The sequence below is a fragment of the Saccopteryx bilineata genome, chromosome 6 (assembly GCF_036850765.1).
Source record: "Saccopteryx bilineata isolate mSacBil1 chromosome 6, mSacBil1_pri_phased_curated, whole genome shotgun sequence".
Classification (NCBI taxonomy): Eukaryota; Metazoa; Chordata; class Mammalia; order Chiroptera; family Emballonuridae; genus Saccopteryx; species Saccopteryx bilineata.
The window spans coordinates 10232894-10256874 of NC_089495.1; the positions used below are offsets into that span (position 1 = coordinate 10232894).

The following is a 23981-nucleotide window of genomic DNA, read 5'->3' on the forward strand; positions in this document are numbered from 1 at the left end:
AGGAGGAGGCAGATTGTATTTCAGTGCTATTTGTAATTAGAAGTTTCAGTTCCCCTGAACGTTGAAAAGATGTTTGAACTCTGAACAAGAGACGGCGCGGCGATCATTTTTTTAAAGAAAGAGAAAAGAAAGAACCTTGTGAATAGGTTGGCTAGCTGAACCTTATTGTTTAGCTAGTTACAGAAATGTGATAGTAGTCTGTAAAAATCACCGGGAGAGTAACAGATGCTGGCAGAGAGCACTGTGACTAGGCATGTCAAGCAGTAGGCTTGTGTGGCCAATTGTCTATTTACCAAAGAAGCAGCGGATGAAAGATATGCAAGTCTGTCCCTGACAGGGCTGTCTCTGCCTGGACCTACCTTTTCCTCTTCCCCCCCAATGTTCACTGTGTCTCTGGAAATCGCCTACTCACCCTGCGAGTCCCCACCAACTTCATCTCCTGGGAAATCTTCTCAGGTCACCTTAGTTTCCTCTGTCACTACAGTGGCAGAGGAATGTCTCTGTCCCCAGTGATGTCCACAGCCTAGTTCTTAGACGCTGTAACTTGGTTACCCTGTTGTGCCAAAGGGACCCTGCAGATGTGATTAAATTAAGGATTTTGCCGTGGGGGAGATTATCCTGGATTATCTGCCTGGACCCAGTGCAAACACAAGGGTCTTTACACATAAACGAGGGAGGCAGGGTGTCTCTGTCTCGGTCAGAGTGACAGGGTGTGAGACAGACACACAGCCATTGTTGGTTTCGATGACGGAAAGAAGCCACAGACAGAGGGCCGTGAGCAGCCTCCGGAAGCCAGGAAAGGCCTGGAGACCAACCACCTAGAGTTCCAGAAGGAACACAGCCCTGTCAACACTGTGATTTTAGCACAGGAACACTCATTTCTGAAGTCCGGAAGCGTAAGATAACGAATTGGTATTGTTGTAAGCCTGTGTACAATTTTGCTAATATGTTTCAGTGGCAAGAAGGAACACACCCAGACCCCTTGATGCAACAGTTCACTCCTCTTCTGTGCATCCTGTTATTCGACCTCCCTCTGCTCACACCAGCCCTGTGCCCCCCATAGCAGACTGTGGCTGGTCTCCCCCATGTTTGTCCCTTGGCCACTACACAGAGGTCAGTGTCCTACCTGTGGTTGTTTGTCTCATGGTTCTCCCCGAGCCTTTGGCTGGAACCAGCGCCCCACAAGCCTGCCCCAGGATTGTGGGGAGACTCAGCACAGGCTCATTTGTTCGTTCAGAGGGTTTATTCAGATATCCTTCTATTCCGTTACAAGCCCGTCTTCCCTGCGCTCCTGAATCCATTTCCGGTTTCCAGTTAAAGTCCTCCTTGCTTTTCTGAAACGGGAGACACGAGTGTCTGGCTGTGACCTGCACACTGGTCCCATCTCACTCCTCCCATCCCAGGCTGTTTCCCCGGAAACCCAGGTCAGCAGGCGTGGCTTCCCCCACTCGCCCAGTTTCCCCCGTCCTCAATTTCCTGGGAGTCAATTGGGAACCTGCTAGGAGTTAATGCTTAATAAACCTTTGGTCAATAAGTAGGCAAATGCGTGATGTTAGATGTTATGGTATTCTCAGCTCTGTCAATAACTTTAGGGACCTCATTGACCCCCTTACACCTCAATGTCCTCATGTCAACATGAAGTGTTTGGAATTTACGCCCCATTCCAACATTCTCTGACCGTTAGTAACATGAAGGAAATCGCATGTCACCGTTCGGAGAAGTCTTTCCACTGTGGTTCATATTATTCCAGAAGTTGAGTGTGTGTTCATGTGCCAAAACGATCTGAACCATGAAAGTGCCCAGAAAACAGATACTTTAAAAATTAAATTATTAAAAAATAAGCTTCATGAAGGAGGCTTGAAAAATCAATGTTACTTTGTTGCGAGACCACGTTCAGAGTAGACCTGTTCACAAAACTCTGTTCCATACAATCTCAGTGAAGAGGCCGCTCATAAATATGGAAATACAAGAGTAAAGTTAGGGGGCCCCTGACGTTGGCTTCCTTTAAGGTCTAATCTTGGATGTGATTATTTGCTTCTTTTATTTGTTCTCTTTTTAACATCATTTGTATGCTTATTTGGCTGCCATAGTGTGTGTGTGTGTGTGTGTCAGAGAGAGAGAGAGAAATGTGTCAAAGGGAGACATTGCTTTCCGAAGCCCTGACTTCTCCTTGTGGAGTCAGAGATGACTTCTCTATGTAAGTCAGAAGGGAATCCTAAGGTTGAATTTTGCTGGGTGACTGCCCTGTCCCCAATACCCAAATCTATATTTGCATATAGATGTTAATGAATTTTGCCCTTCACAGAATCGGAAGAAATATATATATAGTTTGTACATGACTTCTCCATAAAATCTTGCACATTGTGTGTTTTCCACTTCTGGGGAACTGAGAGCTTCTCTCAGGGTCTGTTTTCAGGAGAGCTAAGTGGGAGAGCAGAGTTTCATGAATGCCTAAACAAAAGTTTAACAGGATATGGAAGAGACTATGGTTTGTATGTATGAATGGAAACACCAAATAAAATTAACATCCCATTTGTATTACTCGAAGACTTTTTCACACACATAAATATTTTCATTGTTCTCTTCTAACTAAATTTAATTTAAAGCTGAGACTGGATTGTATTTTAATTTATTTATTTATTTATTTATTTTTCCTGAGAGAAAGAGAGAGAGAGAGAGAGAAGGACAAACAGGGACAGATAGGCTGAAAGGAAGAGAGAGGAGAAACATCACCTTGTCATTTTGGCACCCGAGTTTTTCATTGATTGCTTTCTCATATGTGCCTTAACTGGGGGGTCTCCAGTCAAGCCAGTGACCCCTTGCTCAAGCCGTGACTTTGGGCTTAAGCCAGTGACCTTTGGGCTCAAGCCAGTGACCATGGGATCATGTCTATGATCCCACGCTCAAGCCAGCAACCCCACACTCAAGCCAGCAACCCCACGCTCAAGCCAGATGAGCTCGCGCTCAAACCAGCAACCTCAGGGTTTTGAACTTCGGTCCTCAGTGTCCAACTCAACACTCTACCCACTGTGCCACTGCCTGGTCAGACGCTGAGACTGTATTTTATAGTGGAGGCAAATGGGAGCCATGTAGAAGGCATGGACACAGGTGTGATTGCTTCTGGAGGCTACCAGGGGCTTACTTTTACATTTGAGCACAAAATAGACAGACCTGTTCTCTATTGTAGCAGGTCTGGTGGATGTAACATTTTACTCACTTCTGGCTGTAGTAAGATTTTGGGTATCTGAAACTATTAGGATTGTGTTTTTTATCCTGTTTGGTTTCGTCCAAGGGCACCCTGATGGAATGAGGCAAAAAGCTGTTCATGGAAACTTCAATATTAGTTTCCTCACACCTGCAGTTTTTGAAAAATACTTTTTCCCCCCTATAAATAAAAGTAAAATATTTACAAAGACCTCTGGAACTAATTTTTTCCCCCACCTCAACCAATTTATATGATTGAGCTGAGTACTTTGGAAGCAGGGGGTAAAGCAAAAAAAACCCTTGTTTTAGGAGATTTAACAAGCACTTGCTGATGGAAACATATTTTTGTACCTTTGCTCCTCTTTTATGGTTTATTGAAAATCCCATTGGGTTGTGTATATAAGTATTTCAAGTGAATTGTTTTTCTTTGCCACTTGCATTATATTGCTGCAAGCTTAACTATAATATTCGGTTCTTTCTCCGGCTCTGTGCTTGATTGAGATTTAGTCCTGTAGGTAAGGACTGGGTTTCTTCCCATCTGGGGAGCGCAGACACCCCTGCTCAAAGGGACGGCGCTGGACTTGACTACCCCCACCTCTATACCTGAGGCTGTACCTTAGGTCGTCCTCAGTCTCAGAGTCTAAATTCCGTATCACTTCCGGGCCATCATCAGGCCAGGGCGTGCATTATTCATCCTGCCTTCCTATTTTATGATTTCTTTGGAAAAATCTGTCATGAAACTCTGGGAATTTCTGGGGATCCATTGGACCAAAGGAGGGCTAGTTCTTTAACTCTGCAGGTGCTCACGTAGTTCCGTAATCTCCTTAGGATTCTTGACATGCCACCTCCTTGCCAAAGACTCTCGGGGCGGCACGATGGGGTCGACTTACTGTCTCAGTGTGTGATCTGTCTGAAAATCCCTGTGTTCACTGCATCATACGGTGAAGCAGAAGCAAAGCGTTCTAGAGTCCCCTTGATAATATTTATTCCTGACTGCTTATCTGCTGTCCTTTAAAAAGTACAATTTGGTTGTTTTTTTGTGTTTCCAAGTGGCTGAAAAATGACACTGACGTGAAATGACTAGTATTATTAGGAACTGTGAAATGTGTAGCTGCCGTAGGTGATGCTGAGCTCACAGATGTTGGGCAAGATGGAATAGAATGGAGCGTTAAGCAATCCCTGAAACATCCGTCTAGTTGGGAGGATATTAAAATTTGCACATGCAGAAAGCATCGAATAGCATCTCTGACCTTTCCACTTTCTTGATTTGGGCAATTTCTTTATTACATTAATGTGTCAATTTAAATCTAGCTTAGTGTAAGAGAGCGACAGCCATACATTTTTTCACTTACCTACATGTTATATCTCAATAATTGAATTTCGAGGTAACTTCAGGAAGTGTATCATGTATTTGCCATTTGAACAAAACTATACAAGAGCATTTCACACTATTTTGGCGAGTGAAACTTTAAAAAAAAAAATCCCCAAATAGTAATGTAATAAAGTACTAGAAAGTATATATTTTGTTGTGATTGATGACCTGAGAAGGAAAGGACATAAAACTCTACCCTAAATCAATAGTTATGACCAATTACTGATGCTTGGTAACAAGATAAATTGCAAATGGCCAAACATAAAGTAATTACACAACTGTTGTTTTGATGTTCTTGAATTTGTGGCATTAAAACAATTCTATTATGGTTTTGATGTCAGTAACTGAAAGGAAAAAAAGAAGAAAGAATAGAAAAAAGTATACAGATAATTACCGGAAAGCAAAGAGAGAAAGAAGTACAAGTTCCCCCGGCTTACAACCTGTAAGGGCGAGATATTGTTATCTGGGGAGTGTTAAGTAGCTGAGAATCTGCTGTGCTAGTACTGAGCTTTGTCTGGTTAGGGTTATCCATTATTAAATGGAATATTTCATTAGAAGTTGGTTCACTTATTTTATTTAGCAGTGTTTCCACCGACACGAAGTTATTGTCATCGTAAACTCTGTTTTAGCATTTCTAACAGGACAGTTTTCTAATTTGGGGCTCCCTGGGAGGCAAATTCAGCTAAGACGTCCAACTGCACATTTACCCGAGAGGCATAACTACCAAATTCCTTCTGGATTTGCCTATTGTTGCAGAGAAAGCCTTTATATTTACCAAGGGATTCCAGCAGAAAACAAAAGGGCCTGAGAACAGCTTTTCTTGCAAATCAAGCACAGCTATATTTATTGCAGCATTATTTCTATCGCCATGACTTAGAAGCAGCCCACCAGGAGGGGACTAGATAGAAAAGTATGGTACATTTACACAGTGGAATACCACACAGCAATAAAGAAAGAAAGAAAGAAGTCTTACCTTTTGCAGCAGCATGGATGGACCTGGACAGTCTTATGCTTAGTGAAATAAACTAGCCAGAGAAAGGCAAACACCATAAGAATTCACTTATATGTGAAATCTCATAGAGAAGTAAACAAAACAGACACAAACTCATAAATACAAAGAACAGATTGACAGCTGTTAGAAAAGATGGGGGGGTTGGGGAACAGGGTGATAAAGAGAAAGGGGTTAAACAACAACCACAACAAAAACCCATAGACTCAGACAACAAACAGCGTGACGCTCACCAGAGGGACAAGGAGGGCGGGAGGCAGAGGCGGGGAAAGGGGGAGAAATGGTGATGGAGGGAGACTTGAATTGGTGGTGGACACACAATTCAATATACAGATGATGGATTATAGAACTGTACGCCCGAAATCTATGTGATTTTATTAACCAATGTCACCCCAATGAAGAATATTTTAAAAATGTCAGGACTGTCATTTGCATTCTCCACCAAAAAAAAGGGTCTTCTGAATGTTGTAATTAAAGTTTGGCAATGCCCAAACACCATAGGCTTGTCCTTTTTTAATGCTCCAAAAAGCAACCAAAGTAGAGCCTACTGGTACCTAACTAAAACTGGTACCTAACTAAAACTGGTACATAACTAAAAACAGTTAAACAGAGCCTGACCTGTGGTGGCGCAGTGGATAAAGCGTCGACCTGGAAATGCTGAGGTCGCCGGTTTGAAACCCTGGGCTTGCCTGGTCAAGGCACATATGGGAGTTGATGCTTCCAGCTCCTCCCCCCTTCTTTCTCTCTCTCTCTCTCTCTCTCTCTCTCCTCTCTAAAAATGAATAAATAAAATATAAAAACAGTTAAACAGAGAGAGTGGTAGTGGTGCATCACCTGAATTAATATACAAGATTTAAGAGGTCAACAACCCAGAAAGAGCTTGGTTATTTGGGTGTTTCCTATAAATTAGACAATTATTTCAGAGTAAAAAGCAGACAGACAAACAAACAAAAAACACATAGCTTTCACTCTACCATTTTGATTCCAAAGTTAAAAGCAAAACATTTTTTTATGGATTATGTTTCTGGTGTTCTCTTTGACATATAGTTTCAACACATGTTCTTATTGAAACAAGTCAGATTATCAGTTACACCTTGCCTGGGTATGTACCTTTTTAATTTAAATTTTAAAATTGATTTATTTTTCTTACTTACTTGTAACCAAAACTAGAATCGGCACTGAATTCATGTGTTATTTTTTATGTCATTAAGGTTATCTCTCCCTGTGCAGAAATTTTGACAAATGCACAGAGCAACGAGCCATCTAATATTGAAAGCCCGTAATGATTCATAAAGGTTTTTGGGACGAGGTGGTTTTGTAGAAATAAAGGGGCAGATTACATTCAGAAGGGAGAAACAGGCAGAGAGAACTCAAGTTTTGACTTAACAAATGTTATTACTTTCAAGGAATAAAAAGCATAGAGCAAATCTGACTTGCCAACGTTTGATTTTAAAATTCAGTATTTAGAAGAAAAGCACCTCATTTTTTTTTTTTAATAATTATCCTCTTCGTGCTCATAGAAAATCAGGCTCTTCACTGTCCTTCTGCCATCTTTTACTCTTTTCTCTCTCTTAGCTGGTCACTGACAGTGGTACCATCTGCTCCCTTTCTCTTATCAGGCCTATCCAAATGTTCACTTGCAACTCCTTTTTTTTTTTTTTTAATTTTTCTTAAATGAGAAGTGGGCAGGCAGAGTGAGAAACAGGCTCCCACAAGCGCCCCATCCGGGATCCACTCAGCAAGCCCCCATCGGATGATGCTCTACCTGTCTGGGGCTGTTGCTCTGTTGCTTGGCAACTGAGCTATTTTAGCACCCTAGGTGAGGCCATGGAGCCATACTCAGCACCCAGGGCCAACTTGCTCCAACAGAACCATGGCTGTAGGAGGAGAAGAGAGAAATAGAGAAAGTGAATGGAGAGGGGGTGGAGCAGAGAAGCAGATGGTTGCTTCTCCTGTGTACCCTGACCAAGAATCGAACCCAGGACATCCATATACAGCCATGACTCTCTACCACTGAGCCAACTGGCCAAGCCCACTTGCAACTCTTTACACCAAATGTCCTCAAGTCTGGTAGACCACACTGATTTTCTCCTTTGAGGTTATTTGAATATGCAATTTTCTTTACTGAATCACTTGCTGCTTTATGGATCTGTCTCCCCACCTCTAAATGTTTCACACATATAAACCTCATCTCATCCTCTAGCAAGGACAGAAGTCATGTCTTAGGTCTCTTAGCTCTTCTCTGGAGAACCATGGTCCTGTTGAAATGTTCTGTAAACCACATGGGTAGTTTTCCATTTTCTAATAGCCACTTAAAAAAAAAGTAAACAGAAAGAAGTGAAATTAATTTTAGTAATTTTTATGACCTAATACATCTGAAATGTTATTTCAACATATAATCAATATAAAATATCAGTTAGCTGTTTGATATTCTCTTCCGTATGAAGTGTTAAAACTCTGGCGTGCTTCATATTCACAGCGCGTCTCCTGAATTCAGACTAGCCACGTGGCAGGTGTTCAAGAGCTCCCTATGGCTACTGACCACCACGCTGGGCAACACAGATCCGGAGTATCACTTTCTAAATCAATGCATCTAGAAAACTCAGATACAGATATCGTATTCATATGTCCAGGGATCGTGCACAAAATAAGAACGCACTCGCTTAAGCCATCTGAATCTTTGCTGCAATTAGTTCTCTTATGTAGAATTATGCTGAGGGTCATCTGATTACTCATGCCTTAATAAGACATTTATTTCATTAATATTTTCAGAAATGTGCATCTATGTATTTAGAAAACATACTTAATACTTCAGAGATTTTTAATTTTTTTTTTTTTTTTTTTTTCTGAAGCTGGAAACAGGGAGAGACAGTCAGACAGACTCCCGCATGCGCCCGACCGGGATCCACCCGGCACGCCCACCAGGGGCGACGCTCTGCCCACCAGGGGGCGATGCTCTGCCCATCCTGGGCGTCGCCATGTTGCGACCAGAGCCACTCCAGCGCCTGGGGCAGAGGCCAAGGAGCCATCCCCAGCGCCCGGGCCATTTTTGCTCCAATGGAGCCTTGGCTGCGGGAGGGGAAGAGAGAGACAGAGAGGAAAGCGCGGCGGAGGGGTGGAGAAGCAAATGGGCGCTTCTCCTGTGTGCCCTGGCCGGGAATTGAACCCGGGTCCTCCACACTCTAGGCCGACGCTCTACCGCTGAGCCAACCGGCCAGGGCTAATACTTCAGAGATTTTTAAAAAGACACGTAATGTTATGTATCTACAGGCAATTTAATTTCTACGTGTCCTGATAGGGGAGGTTGAGGCTAATTTTAAGTGAATGATAAGAGCAAAGCTCCAACACGGCTACCTCGCATCCATGGAAGCGCTGGGGAAGCCGACACAGAACGCAGCAAACAGTGCTGACACGGAGCCATGAGAAGGCGAGGCAGGTGACTTGCGACCTAGTCTCAACCCTACCACTAATTTAATATCTGTGGCCACGTGACCTGAACTCCCTTTGCAAACTGGGAATAAGAATTCCAAGGCTGTTGTGAAGGTCACGTATGGTGATGCGTGCAGAAGCAGCTTAGCAACAGAACGCGTAAGACGTGCGGAGGAGATACTTCCTACCTTGAAATTCTAATATCTCCAAACATGAGGAGCGGGTCCTAGGCACCGGATGGGAACATCTACCCATTTTTGAACTTTTCCAAGATTAGAGGGAAAGCTCTTTAGTTGAAATGAATTGTTATATTCAAACTTACATCTCACCAAGTGATACTTATTAACACACAAAATGATAAAAATCAAAAATATAGGCACACTGTAAAAATTGCATATTCATTAGGAAATTATGATATACTTGTGGAGATTTTTTAAAAAAAGTGTCACCTGACTCAGTAAAAACTGTTAAAGCTCTTTCGAAAGCTTTGTTCAGATATTAGTGTCTATATTTTGGGGCTGTCTTTCTGATTTTTCAAAAGAAGAACTTGTCAACATTTATTTTAAAGTTTTAAAGCATTGTTAATAACTCTACTGTTAGGCAGGAAGGTGTCAAGAATAAAAATAATTCCTACATGGGATAAAACTCTACGATTCCCATCAAAAAGACTGGTCCCGAACTAAGTACCCTTGCGACCTGGAAAGTGAGGCGAGGCTTCACGCAGCTTCAGAAGCGTTGAGTGGGTGAAACCATTTGCTCTGCCTTGGAAGACCTCCAAAGCTACGCCAGGATGAGGTAGAGAGCTGTCTGGCTACCGTGTGGATGCAGCTGCAGGGAGCACATTCCACCAGGGTTCGCCTGCCTGCTTGCTTCTGAGTGCGATCGTCTATGGCCCATAAAGCGCTAAATGGTTGGACCTTCATTGCTAGAGCTCAGCTGGTCTCCCTGGGCAGCGTCCGGGCGATTGAGATCTGCTGTGGGCTGCTGCTCTGCCCGTATTGCCCAAGTCCCTCCCATCTGGAGGGCACCAGAGGCAGGGCGTCTGCTAAGGAAGGCCCTCACGTGTGACCTGCCTTGGCTTCCGTTAGCCAGCCAAGAACTGATCTGGGGTGTCTTTCCGGCATGGCAGAAAGCCCATGTTTTAATCGGAGTTGAGAAGCAGGGATCTCTACTCTTTGAAAAGAACCATGCATCCAATGGGAGCCATCGCGAATTGCTTACAACTCTTCGTTAGTACACACAGTCCAGTCTCTCCTTTCTTGTTCAAGTCGTTGGTGGGCGCTGGCTGACTTCTCTAGCTCTTTAGTGTTTGGCTTTGTTTGTTTGTTTTTCCCACTGGCTCTCCTCCCATTTAGAGAGTAAAGGATTGAAAGAGAAAGAGACTTGAATGCAAGATTCTATTTTTGAAGTTTTCAACAGGAGATTTGACCTACTGTGTATAGCCTTATACAAATTCATTTATATATTCCTTCAAAAATATGAATTGGATACCTACCATATACTGACAGTTATTTAAATGCCTCATATAAAATAGAAGAAGAAGCCCCTGCCTTCATAAAAGTTGTGGTCTTTTTAGAAAGACAGAAAATAAACAAATACATATAATACAACATAAAAAATGATTAAGAGCTATGAATAAAAATAAGTCAAAGGTTCAAGTAAGAGATTTAATTTTTAGATAGAATGGTCTAGAGTGATCTCTCTCAAAAAGTGACATTTGACCAGAGAAATAAATAAAGTCAAAAGTATGAGCTATGCGATTATATGGGGGATCACCAAGTGCAAAGGCACTGAGGCTCACCCAGGCTTTGAGTGCCTTACTCTGCATTGGCTATAGTAGAGGAAAAGGAATTAGGTTTGAGAGGAATGCATGAGGGTTAGGGCAGGCAAAACCTTGTAGACATTGTAATAACATGTATTTTACTCTGAATGCAATAGTTTCAAGTAGGGATGTCAATGTGATCTGTGATCGAAATAATCTCTAGTGAATAGTCTAAAGATAAGGCTGAACTATAGGCCATGGGCATAGACAAGGTGAGAGACAATGGTCCATTGATCTTGGCAGTATCAGAGTCAGAATGCATCTCAAAGGAATGCCCGAGTCTGCTGATGGATTAGATAAACAATTTGGGGGAAAGAACACAGTAAAGGAAGACTGCAAGAATATTGTCAGGAAATTAGTTAATACATATTCTTTACAGAGCTATTAGGCACTAATTATTATATAGATGTACAGGGAGCTAAGTAATTTCAACCTATTACAATACCTACAAAAGAGAAATTTGGGGTGGGGAGAATAACCATTATCCAGTTTGTAGTTGGAATCACCACACAATTCCTATAAATAGCAAGATCCTTTAGTGCAGTTAAAGTGTGATTCAATTATTATAAATTTCATACACAAAGAATTATTTAGTAACATAAGTAAAATCTACTTTCATTAAGCATTGGGGAGAGTAGCAGAAGGCACACACTCTCCTGCTCAGGGCATATCATTAGGGGAACCACCATAATTGTTGGACCCTAGAAAGAATATCTATTGCCTTTGGCACAAGTGGTACCGTTTATACTCCTAAAAGTTTATTTATTTGGACAGTAAACCTTATACCATTCTACAATACAATCTGAATACTAGAAAATTTTGCACGGCAAAGAAATAGTCAATAAAGTAAAGAATTAACCTACAAAATAGGAGAAAATATTTGAAAATCATGTATCAGATAACTGACTAATACCAAATTACACAAGTAGCTCAAAGCCAAGGAGATCCAATAAAAAAATGGGCGGAGGACCTGACTAGATGTTTTTTCCAAAGAAGACATACAAATGGAAAACAAGCACAGGAAAAGATGCTCAACATCACTAACCATGAGGGAAATAAAAATCAAAACCACAATGAGATATCACCTCATGCCTGGTAGAGTGGCTATTATCAAAAAGATGAGATAGGAGTTGGCAAAGATGTGGAGAAAAAGAGATCCTTGTGTACTGTTGGTGGGGATATATTGATATATTGGTGCAGACACTATGGAAAACAGTATGGACATTCTTCAACAATTGCAAATAGAATGACCATACCGTCCAGCACACCCACTTCTGGGTATATATCTTGAGATTTATGTAACTCCATGTTCATTGCAGCATTATACACAATAGCCAAGACATGGGAACAGTCTGAGTGTCCATCAGGAAATGAATAGATAAAGAAAATGTGGTATATATTCAGAACACTATTCTGAATAAAATCAGAATATTATTCCACTAAAATATTCTGAAAATTGTTCAGAATATTATTCAGCCATAGAAATTGAGCCATGAGAAAGAAGGAAATCCTGCCATTTGTGACAACGTGGTTGGGCGGACCTTGAGGGCATCGTGCTACGTGAAATGAGTCAGAGAGAGAAAGGCAAATACAATTTGATCTCACTTATATGTGGAACCTAAAAACTTCTAAGAACATCAAACTCGAAGAGACAGAGAATAGAATAGTGGTTGCCAATGACTAAGGAGTACAGATAATGGAAGATGCTGGTTGAAGTGTATAAACATTGAGTTACAAGATCTGGGATGCAATGCACAACATCGTGACTACAGTTAATGTTCTGTGTCACGCACTTGAAAGTTGCTAAAAGAGCAGCTCTTGAGTGTTCTCATCACACACATGCAAACACAAATTATAACCATGTGAGGTGATGAATGTATGTGTTAACTAACCTAATTGTGATAATCCTTTTGCAATTTCAACATTGTTGTATTGGTTCAACATGTACACATTACACTTGTACAATGTTATACGTCAGGTACATCTCAACAAAGCTGGAAAAATAGAACTGAATAAAGTTATAAATGTATGTACAAGAACTAAACATAGCTGCTTACATTATTTCTCATGCAAAGCAATAAGAAGAAAGAATGTGGGGAAACACATCCCACTCTGCATGACCTGATCCCAACAGAAGACAGAGGTGGTCAAGGAGGACACGTGACTTTATTGTGATAGACGCCGTACACTGTGCTAGTAGTGCTGGACATTGAGACAGGACTCTATAGGACATGGTTCACATCCCTGTTGATTTCAGAACATCCCCCCCCCCGCCAAACACTCCAGTCTGACCAGGGCATATAACTCTATACTAATCATACCAAAGGATAATAAACAACTGCATACTAAACAACTAAGGGAATTCTTTTCAATAGTAAGAATAACATTTATTAACAAGGGCAGGAAACTTACACCTCCTGCGTGCTGTCCCTAAAGGTCAGGGGTGATCAAGATAAGCCTGCTATACCTCCAGTTGTTAAAAAGTAATTTATAGGTATAAATTAAACTGCTGTCTGCTATCTCTGTTCCTGCTCTGGAGCCTGGCTTTTTTGGATATAGCCAAGTTTAATGCTAATTGTTATTATTATTTTTTTGATGCCGAACTGTGGCCTTGAGACTATTAGTAAACCATCAATAACACCCCCCTACTTAATTCCCAGAAAGAGGAGTGGTATGTGTCATGATGTAGGCGACTATAGTAGTATTCTTACTGTTACCGATGCTACTAATATTGCTGCCATTATCATTAAGAACAACTATTTGAAGAACTATGTGCTGTGGAAGAAGAAAAAGAAGTGAGTGACTCAGTTTCTGGCCCCAAAGAACTTTGAATGCGCAAATAGTCATTGCTCATTATTTTTGATTGATTCACCCTCCTTAATGTAAGGAAATTTAAAATTATAATGAAAGCTTACAAAAGGTCTCATTTTTTTAGACAAGTAATATTACATGACATTTTCTTATTCAGCTAGGGATTTCAAGGAAGTTTATAAATATTACCTTGATAAACTTCACAAAATCCCTTTCAGGTTATATGTATAAAGCTAATTTGCAGGTACTAAATAAAGAAGAAATAAAATAAAAAGCATGCGTCAAGATCAAGTAATCTGCTCCAAGTCATAAAGTGTTTTTACAACGTTGTTTCCAGGTGGGTAATAGCAGCAGAACCCACCAAACACACACTGTATGAACTTTATTTGTCAGTATTACATTGTTTCTCTCAACGTGAACTGGTAAATCAATTCGAATGTGTTCGAACATCTTCAAGTTTCAGGGTAGAATAGTGAGGCTTATAAAATGTACAGTATGGCCTGCTAGTTTTCCTGCGATTTCATCGCCAAAAAACTGCTCCTTCCACTTTCTGAGGAAGAAGAGCTAATGAGGCACAGGAGGGACGCAGCTCCACAGAACTAGGTTTCCACAGGAAGTCTTCTCACGGCTCTGCGACTAACAAGAAACCACGGGCATTGTGTATTACTTCTTTTCCAAGAGCCAAGATTGTCTGAAAGGCAACGCATACCTGTTATTCGTGACCACTGAATTTTATTCTGAATAAGTTTTGGACCCTGTAATAGCTAAAAGCACCCTGGGTTCAATCCATTTGGGGTAACATGGGATATGTGTCATAAGGCCAACAATGGCTTCCAGATTTCTCAGTTTCAATGGTAGATTTTTATATACCCCATGGCCCACAAAATAAGGCACCTTGGTTTAACCGTGAAATATCTATTTTGCTACTATTTTACCTTACTCAAAATAAACCATTTCACGATGGATTACTCACTCTTTCATTTTCCTTCTGGACATTGTTCTTGTCCTCCGCCACATCCTTGCCTCTCCTCACCTCCACCTCCTGCAAGTGTTTTGCTTCCTCTTGCTCAGAGGTGTTCTGCGTGGCACCCCCCCCCCCCGAACTTGGCAGATACTCCACACCTGTCTTCTCCCCTTTTCTGCCACCAAAGCGTACACTTTAACTCTCTCAGAAAGCAATGCGGAAATAAATTGGTTCTAATGTATTCGTGTCTCATGGAGACTCAATAGGCGACCCCTTCTCAAAGTAAATGTGGCTTCATGAACAATTTCTAAAGACCAAAAGATCAGCTCAAAGGAGTCGTCCTTCTGTAGGCGTCCTGTTCGCGTCTTCCTCCACGCGCCTGGTGGTGTGTAGAGCGTTGCTGACGTCTCCCCCGTAACAGTGCAGCGCTCCGCTTAGCGAGCGCCCCTCTGCGTCTGGTCCTGCTCCAACCATTTTACGTGGCTACCTCATTCGCAGTCGCAGCACTGCGGACGTAGAACTAGGACTCTTTTATTCATGAAAATTGGGTAAGTAGCTTCCCCAAGGTCATCTAGGTAGTAGGTGGGGAAACAGAGAAGTGAACCCTAGTCTACTTGATCCCATGCCTCTAACCACTGTCTGGCTGATAGTTTTTTTTGTTGTTTTTGTTTGTTTGTTTTTAATCCACTATGCTATATTCTTTCACATAGAAATTGTTGCTTACTCCATCTACTTTTAAGAAACGATTTACTAGATAGGTCAGAAAACAGTTGTTTTCAGCAGGAAATGCGTACATTTTAATTCTAATGATTGTGGTGTAAGGGTGAGTCGTGCGGCGGGGTTGAATGGTGCTGTGCAGCACGGAGTTTTCCGTGTTTCTTATCCTGTCCGATGTCCACATGCACCGGAAGGAAGCAGTTCTGACTCTATGATCCAGCTGAGGAGCTCAGGCTAGGAGAGGTACATTGCCTTTTAGAAGGACCCCCAACTAGTGTTGTGCAGAGTCAGGATTTAAACCTCATCTTTTAAAATATGCCAGTATTACTACAGCTGTTTTATAGGAAGCTATTTAAAAATGCAGGAATCACAAGACAGGAGATTTATACTCTGGGAATCTCCCCTAAATGGGTAGATTTTTAAAAACTTTGCCTAAGGGAAACTAGAATTTCTGATTTGACAGCAGCTGACCAGGGAGTATTTTCTGTACATTCTGACTTCCATTGGACACTCACCATTGGCAAATACCCAGGCACTGAAGGAACATGGTCGGTCACGTGCTTTGCTCTTTCCGCAGCTGTATGTGGCAGTTGCTGTTAGGATATAACAGATATCAGGGAAGCAGCGTAAGGTGACGGTCCTTCAGAACGTAATCCTCCTCCTTACTTGCTCTTGTCTTATTGGCAAAGCCATAAGTCGTCGATGATACATCCTGAATCCAAACACAAAATCATTTCAACTTTTCTTCCACAGTGGAGCTTGCAGCCACTGCTCCCAAGTAGCCCATGTTCCTCTGATCATGGGTTTTATGTTGGATTTACAGAGTAAGAAGTTGAGGTAGGGGTTTGGCTTACACACATTCGGACGCAGGTGTTCAGACGTTGCCTCCAGAATCTGACTTCATCCTCCTGCAGGTTCCTTGTGAGCTGGCCTCTCAAGCCACCTATCCGCCTTGTGACAAGGAGAGGGCTGTGACAGTCCTGGGGGTGCCTTCTCACTGGTCAAACAACTCCTATGGAAAGAGAGCTTCTGTTTCTAATAATTTCACCAAAATCCCCGATTGGCTCTTCTTGTCCTGGTTTGACTCGTGTGCCACTTTTCCGACATGACTGTAGCAAAGAGAAAATGAGAATGCAGACTGGGCCACGTGAGTCACGCGCTCCGCGCTGGAGCGAGGGCTGCCCACAGACTGGGCCGCGTGAGTCACGCGCTCCGCGCTGGAGCGAGGGCTGCCCACAGACTGGGCCGCGTGAGTCACGGGCTCCGAGCTGGAGGGGAGGACTGCCAGCAGACTGGGCCATGAGTCACGCACCCCGCGCTGGAGCGAGGGCCGCCAGCAGACTGGGCCGCGGGAGTCACGCGCTCCGCGCTGGAGCGAGGGCTGCCCGCAGACTGGGCCGCGTGAGTCACGCGCTCGGCGCTGGAGCGGAGGGCTGCCCGCAGACTGGGCCGCGTGAGTCACGCGCTCCTCGCTGGAGCAGGGCTGCCAGCGTTCTCCGACGCGGAGGTGTCTCCGCCCGTCTGGTTTTCTCATGCTTAGGCCAAAATTTCGGTTTCATCTTTAATACTAATTTTTTTCTCATTCAGTATTCAATTGCTTAGCAAAATATGTAGGTTCTATCTTCCAAATCCCTCCACAAGCTGAAAACAACTTGTCACCGCACGGCTACCACCCCATTCTAAGCCATCACCTCTCTCCTAGACTCTAATAGGGGGATAGCCTTTCGTTGAACTTCAGGATTGCATCCTCCCTTCCCCTGTGTCGGGTTATTCTCAACACAGCCCCAGAATCACCCTGTCAGAAGGGAAGTTGGATCATATCACTGCTCTGTTTAAAACACTCCAAAAGCATCTGGTTTTGAGCAAAAGCCAACATTCTTATTATGACCTATCCACCCCTTCGTGATCTTGGTCCCAAAACTCTCCATCCTCGTCTTCCACTAACCGTCCCCCCCCCCCACACACACACACCTTGTTCAGTCACTGGCCTTCTTGATTTCTTGTTTATTTGTTAATAACCCAGCCATGCCTCGTCTCAGGGCCTATCTCTGCCTCTACCTCAGATGTTCACATAACTCACTCTCTCGTTTTGGATGGGTCTTCATTCAAATCTGATCTCCAGGAGAGCTTTCCTCGCCCTTCCGTCTACCACTGAAACTTCCCCCTACTCTTTCTCCTACCCTCACTTGCATTTCTTGGCTGCATTTGTTGTTGTCTAACATTGCACATGTCTTCCTCCAGTCGAAAGCCAGTACTTTCAGTATTCCCAACAAGAACTGTGTCAGATAGAGTTTGTATTAAATGAATGAGTGAATTACTCTAAATTGCGATGATCCCTACTTCGTCCTAACTTGTATAGTTCTATATCATTCGTTTAGAATTTAACCACAGTCCGATCTTTGGTAACATCTCATGAGAAAATATCTTGCGATTCCCAAGTTGATTTTACATTAATTATATTACTGGGGAAATTAAGGTTTTTAAAATCAGCCCCCACCGTGCCTAGTTCAGAGCTATCCCCAAAGGTAAATGGATTAGTGAATGAATGAACAAATGAATAGGAAATCCATCAGAGGATACAGTAGCATTAGTGAACAATGGGCCGCGGAGGCCAATAGTACAAAGGGGTGGCATAGGAGACTGGAACCCAAGAAGGGAGACTCAGAATTGAATGTTAAGACAAAGGAGCAATAGGCATCTAACTCAGGGAGTCCAGCTGCTGAGAGCATCATGCTGTCTAAATGCAATGTCCCCCCCCCCCCCATGAATGGAGGTTCCATCCACACACCAGCCTCTCTCAGTCAGCCTTCCTGTTGTCAGAGCCATGTCTGGCATCTGCCAGACACCATTCTGTTAATTTAAAAAAATGGAAACAATCTAAGCAATGGAGATAAATAACAGACCCCAGATAGATGGTGCTCTTTTCTCCATTTCACTAATGTTCCCACTGAATCCATTCTTATATGCCAAAAGGTTAGACATTACAATTCCAGAACAAAATATAAACGTAAAGAGGCTAATTTCCAAGTGCCTCGCTCTAGAATAATACAATTTAAGCACAACCCTGGAATATTTTAGACTCAGTGAGTATGTGCGTCTGCCCTATCGGCCGAGAATGATTTATTGATGTTGTATCACCACGCGCAGGCTGTCTCATCTGTCTCCTGCCACCAGTCGGGTCAGAGCAGGGGTGTATGTACACATACTGTGCAGCAGAGGCCATTGGGTAGGGCTTGAGTCAGTGAGAAGGCGTAAGAAGGAACAGAATCAGAAAGCAGTACTTACCTCTTCTTGGCATACAAAAACACAGAATACACTGAGAAGAGCCAGAGTGTATTCTGAAGATGCCAGTTAGCTCAATTGTGTAGACAGGCTGGTAGAAGCCCATACAGAAGGCAAGATACAGAGGAGTCCAAAAAAAAAGGGGGGTGAGAGAAGTGGAGAGGGGGTGTGATAAGTCAGAAGTACACTTTGAGAGCGCAGGAAACTCTTTCTCGGTTGTAGAAGGGATGATGGTGTGTTCTCGCATGAAAAGCTGAGAGTTCTGTGGCCATTCACACCTGTCCCACCTCCTGCCAGCAGTGCATGGCACTGAGCCTGTCACCTGCGTCAGATGCTGAGCTGCTGTTTAAGATCATTGCTTTGTTTGACTATGAAAGCAAAGATTTCTGCATCAAAGGTGATTCCAGTGAGACTCGCTAAATTCCCACTTGATGTTTGTTAAAACATATGCTGTCACTAATTCATCACCGTTTCCTTATTTTTGTAGTAGTTATAACTTGACTCCACTTTCAAGTTCTCATATTGATCCTCTCCCTCTCGGGGGGGGGGGCTTTTTAATTGACATCTCTGCAAAATATAGAACCGCATCAAACTGCCTTCCACCCAAGATAGGTGCTATATATACTATCCCCACGTTCTAGCCTTGTGTTGGACTGAATTGTGGCGTTTCCATTGCTCGGAGTGTTCCTGGAAATTTCATCACCTTTATGTACCTCTCAGATGTCTAAATTCAACCCTTTTCCTTGATTTTACCACTCCACACAGCTTCTGAAACTGCACGGAGACCATTTTCATCAGGGGTTAGAGCTCTATTTCGGAGGAAATGATGGCGTGTGTCACTGTCGGAGTTGTGGGCCCCACCTGCAGCTCAGCATTGGCAAAAACAAAGCTTATCATTGAATGCTCTATTCGGCACCATGAGGATGCCCCCTCCTCTTTTCAAATCAATTTCTCTTCAGCGTCTGTTAACTGTAGAGGGTTCTTATGTCTCCGGACTCGGATTACCCTCCTCCTCTTCCTCACGCCTTTTCCATCCTTTCTTTGCCTCTTCACGCCACCCCCTCTGTGATCTAACTTCACAGTTGTATTACTTGACTCCGTCAAGTGTCTTAACAGACCGCTTGCATGACAGCTGCTCCCCGTCCGTCTCACCTTACTGGTGCTCACTCCTCCTCGAGTGAAGTTCTGTGGTTTGGTTCTGCTTTACGTCTCATCACATTGGTGATAAGTGCCACAGGGAAAGGAGTCAAGAAATCGGACAAAACCCAGGGTGAAGTCTCCCGACATGATCTGTAGGTCAAGCTTAGGGTGTTAACATTATACATATATAAGCACAGCAGACACTTGCACATGCTTATCAGACAACATCCGGACAGATCATCTGCACTGCAAACACGGGTTCTTCCCGAGCATGCGTATCTTGTCTCATAACGTTGTTGTATACCGAGCCTTGGTGGTGTAGGAAAGAAAAGGTGATGAGAGCAAGCAAGAGAGGAAGCTCTGAACTCCTAGTCTGTGTTCCATGTTGTTCTCAGCCCTATGAGTGTCCCGTCAAGCCCAGCATGCTCTTGTCCCAGAGGTTCTAGGATTGCAAACCAGTGCCAACGATGGTGGGTGCTGGATGGCCACTGCTCCACCCCCGCCTGGAGCGTGGCTCTTTCTGCCTGTGCTTTGAGGCGCTTGGACGCAGCTCCAAGCTCACCCCGGCAGAACTGGAGCATCTGGGTATGGTGCCCAGACAGCAGAGCTCACAGTACGTGGCGCCCCGGGGCTTGCTGCAGCCCAAACGACTGCACACGCCACACCAATGGCTGTTGGAAGACTGGAGAGGCTCTTTTTTTACTATCCAGATGTGACTTGTAAAAACTGGTTGGAAAACCACCATGATGTAGTAAATCATCTTCCCTGTGATTTTAAATGAGTTCCTGAATGTATATTGATGCTAGTTCAGAATACAATTCCACTGTTTTATTCTTAACCAATATGTTAATATCCAGTTGTTTTTCTTGGCATGCTTGTGAAAAAATTGAGTATTTGAAATGCTTAATAATTCTTTAAAAAAATAGATTTATGGTATGCTCAGTTTAATCTCTGGAAAGAAGGACTATAATATTATTTTTGTCACCATTATTATTTACCATCATCAATGCTATAAATGCATATTATTGAGTCATAACTCATATAAGCGAGATTTATCTGCCTTGCTCAATCAAGTGGCCTGAATAAAATAACATTGTCTTAGGCTCTGTTGTTAATTTTCAGGCTGCTGGTGGAATTCCATTATTTTGATTTCTAGATTCCTTATAAGTAAACATACGACCTAACTAACACTGAGAGCTATTTCATTGTTCCATTTGCTTATTTTTACTTTTATAGACAAAACATAAAAATCATTCTAAGAGGGATATTCTTTTCTGAGAATTTTTTTTTATAGTTGTTGAGACTCTCTTGACAGTTTTGCAAATGTGGTTTCTACATGTGTTCTCTGAATATCAGTGTCAGGAAAGTAACCCTGTAGAAGCTTTATGACCATCAAGCTCCTAAAAATATTTCAATAAATGCTATAATTCCTAATGAATACCATTACTATGAATTACTAAATGAATCCAGGTTCAAAACTTCAAATAGCGAGGACACATTTTCTTCTTTTATCTGCATGGCAGTGACCATTAATTCACTTGGTATTCAGTAAAATTTTACTGATCATAAGGATTTCTTTGATGTTTATATGGACAATAGATGCCGTTTTAGGAACACCATTATAATCCAATAACAATTAACTTGTGCTTTATATTAACTATTTAGAACCCAATTAGAACTATATATTTTATATATATACATATATATATGTATATATATATATATTTTTTTTTAACAAAAAAGTATGCTATGTTCAAGTGAATCCTTATGGTTGCTATTTATTCAGTTTAACTCCCCAATGGAGATTCAGTACTTGCAGCCTTATGCAAACAGCTGTAGGGTTGAACGTTGTTGGCCAAGTAGTAACGTGCTGTGGGTGTAAGCAACTGGAGTTTGTGTTGTGGGAGTTGTGTGTATGTCTGCGCTCGGTGCTGTCCATTAAGAGGCACTAGCAGGAAGCTCTGTGATTGAACTAGTGACCTCTCTCAGGAAATGTTTCTAGAAATAGGAAGAGAAGCACATCATTATCATTTCCTGGCTCCCGCCCTTTCCTCTGTCTATGTTCTGCTTCCCAGTAGGGATTCCGGAAGACTGTAGCGATGGTACCTTATATTCTAGGAAAATGAGGAATCTACTACGAGATAACTGCCTTTCTTTCAAAACTTGAAGGGAATGATTAAATGGAATACGCTCATTGTATGCCCAGTAGGCTTTTGTTATTCTTAGCGCACTGGATTCTCTTGTCTCTTCTACTCTAGATGGTCTTTATTTATTACGGGTGTGCCAGCAGCAGCTTGACTCTGTGTCTCATTGGCTGGATTGGATACTTCAGATTCCATTCAGAAGTTCTGGGTGGGGTGGGGGGTCATGTCCTTCTGAAAGGTGTGAATGGTTGTGGAGGGAGGCCAGGAGCCTTGGTGGGGCTCCTCTCCAGTAATAACATTGAGATATATCACTATTCGTGTGCTTTATAATTCTCTAAATAAATGTCCATGAGAATTACACAACTTTTCTCTATTTGGTATATTAATAAAGTATGATTTTTTTTTCTTGCAAAACAGCCCATAGTGAAGCATAAATGTGTAGGTTTTTTTATACATATTTACAAAAATGTTAGGCTTCGGTTATGTTAACACGTTGCGATTGGACTAGACTCTGTGTCAAGTTCCTAGAACACACAAGAGCATCCTTATTGTATCATAAGCGATAATTCCATCTGTAGACATTTTCCGGCAATAAGGAAGAGGACAAAAGCATGTTGGAAATGAGTCAGCATGCTCTCAGAATGAAACAACCAATGGAAGGAAGGATGGTTGGAAATTTGACATGCTTTGAAACAAGTAAGTTCTTTTTAAAAGACAAGTTAAGAAACATGAGATTTGATATGTGATTATCGCAAATTAATTTTCTAGTTATTATAGGCATGCTGTAACAGTTTTGATTGTGATACATTTGTTTGGAATCCATGCAGTTCAAACATTTATTTTTAGAAGTGTTTGTCACTTCAAACTAATTAAGCAATTTCCTGGTTTTAATGAATTTACTGCTTGGAAGCACTGGCTGTAAATTTGTGAGACCAACTGGATCAAGCTGCCCCCATGGAGGGGAGTACTAACTGTTCCTGTGAGCCTTTCGTGTTATGAGATGATCTTTTTACTGCCTGCCTTCCCTCAGTCAGTGGGGTGTTCTTCTGAATGCTTTGTGTAGATATCAAGGCCTATCCTATCATGAATGAGACTCTCTCTTGTCAATCTTGTGGTTTACGCCACACCAACACATAGCTCAACTGTTTTATGCTCAGCCAATCTGCTTCTTGTCTCCAATGGTAAGGAATGCCATTACAGATCGTGCTCAGTGAATTTCCTCCCTGTGCAGCAGCTCCAAAGGGACTCATATGCAAAAGATGTTCCAGATATGCTACTTCATAATATTTCTCCCCTTGATGTGACTGTGTCTTTATCATTTTTTTCTACCCTCGCTTATGCCCTCTCCAAAAGCGTGCTTTCCTCCCTCACCAGACTGTTGGTAGGTTTTAAGCATGGCGAACAATGTCACCAGAACATATCTTTAATATACAGTTTCCTCTTTTGAAACACCATTTCTCTGTCTTCTGCCTGTGTTCATATTATACTCATCCTTTGAGCCTTCGGCAAACACCGGGCTCTTCCAGGAAGCGAAGCGCGATGTCCCTTCTCATTACTAACGTATCCTTCCATTCTTTTCCCCAGTATGAGAACATTTCTAAGACATGTGTGGTGTCACTTACAGTTGGCCTTTTTTATGATTTGTTTATTCCCAGTTTTTCCGTCCAATTATATTTTCTGTACTATGAGAAAAATCTAACGCAGTTGGTGCTCAATACATATTTATTTACATTCGTGTTTCAGACCTTGCTCTTTCAATAGTTTGCAACTTTCCCTGCTACACAGTCTGAATTCTGAAAGATTTAGAAAAAGCTTGTATGCTCATTCTAAATAGTCACAGGTTGATTCTAGAGTCTGATTTGATCGTTGTTTGTTTAATATTGTGTTGCTTTTTGATAGTTTTGTCTATTAAAAATGCTTCTGAAGACTATGTTAAAATGGCCTATATCAAATCCTTCATTTACTCATTCATTCATTCATTCATTCTGGGAATACTGATATAAACGTGATCTGGAGCTGACATTGTTCTGGAGAAGATGTGTGGTATGTGGTGTGGTATAGTCTATGAGGACAATGTAAAACCATCC

At 42.2% G+C, this 23981-nt stretch overlaps 1 non-coding gene across 1 annotated transcript; it reads right to left on the reverse strand.

The window, feature by feature from the left end:
• Nucleotides 1-8730: 8730 nt before the first annotated feature.
• On the reverse strand, nucleotides 8731-8806 carry TRNAS-AGA (transfer RNA serine (anticodon AGA)). Its single transcript has one exon. It is a non-coding gene; the product is annotated as a tRNA-Ser (tRNA).
• Between the last annotated feature and the right edge of the window lie 15175 nt (nucleotides 8807-23981).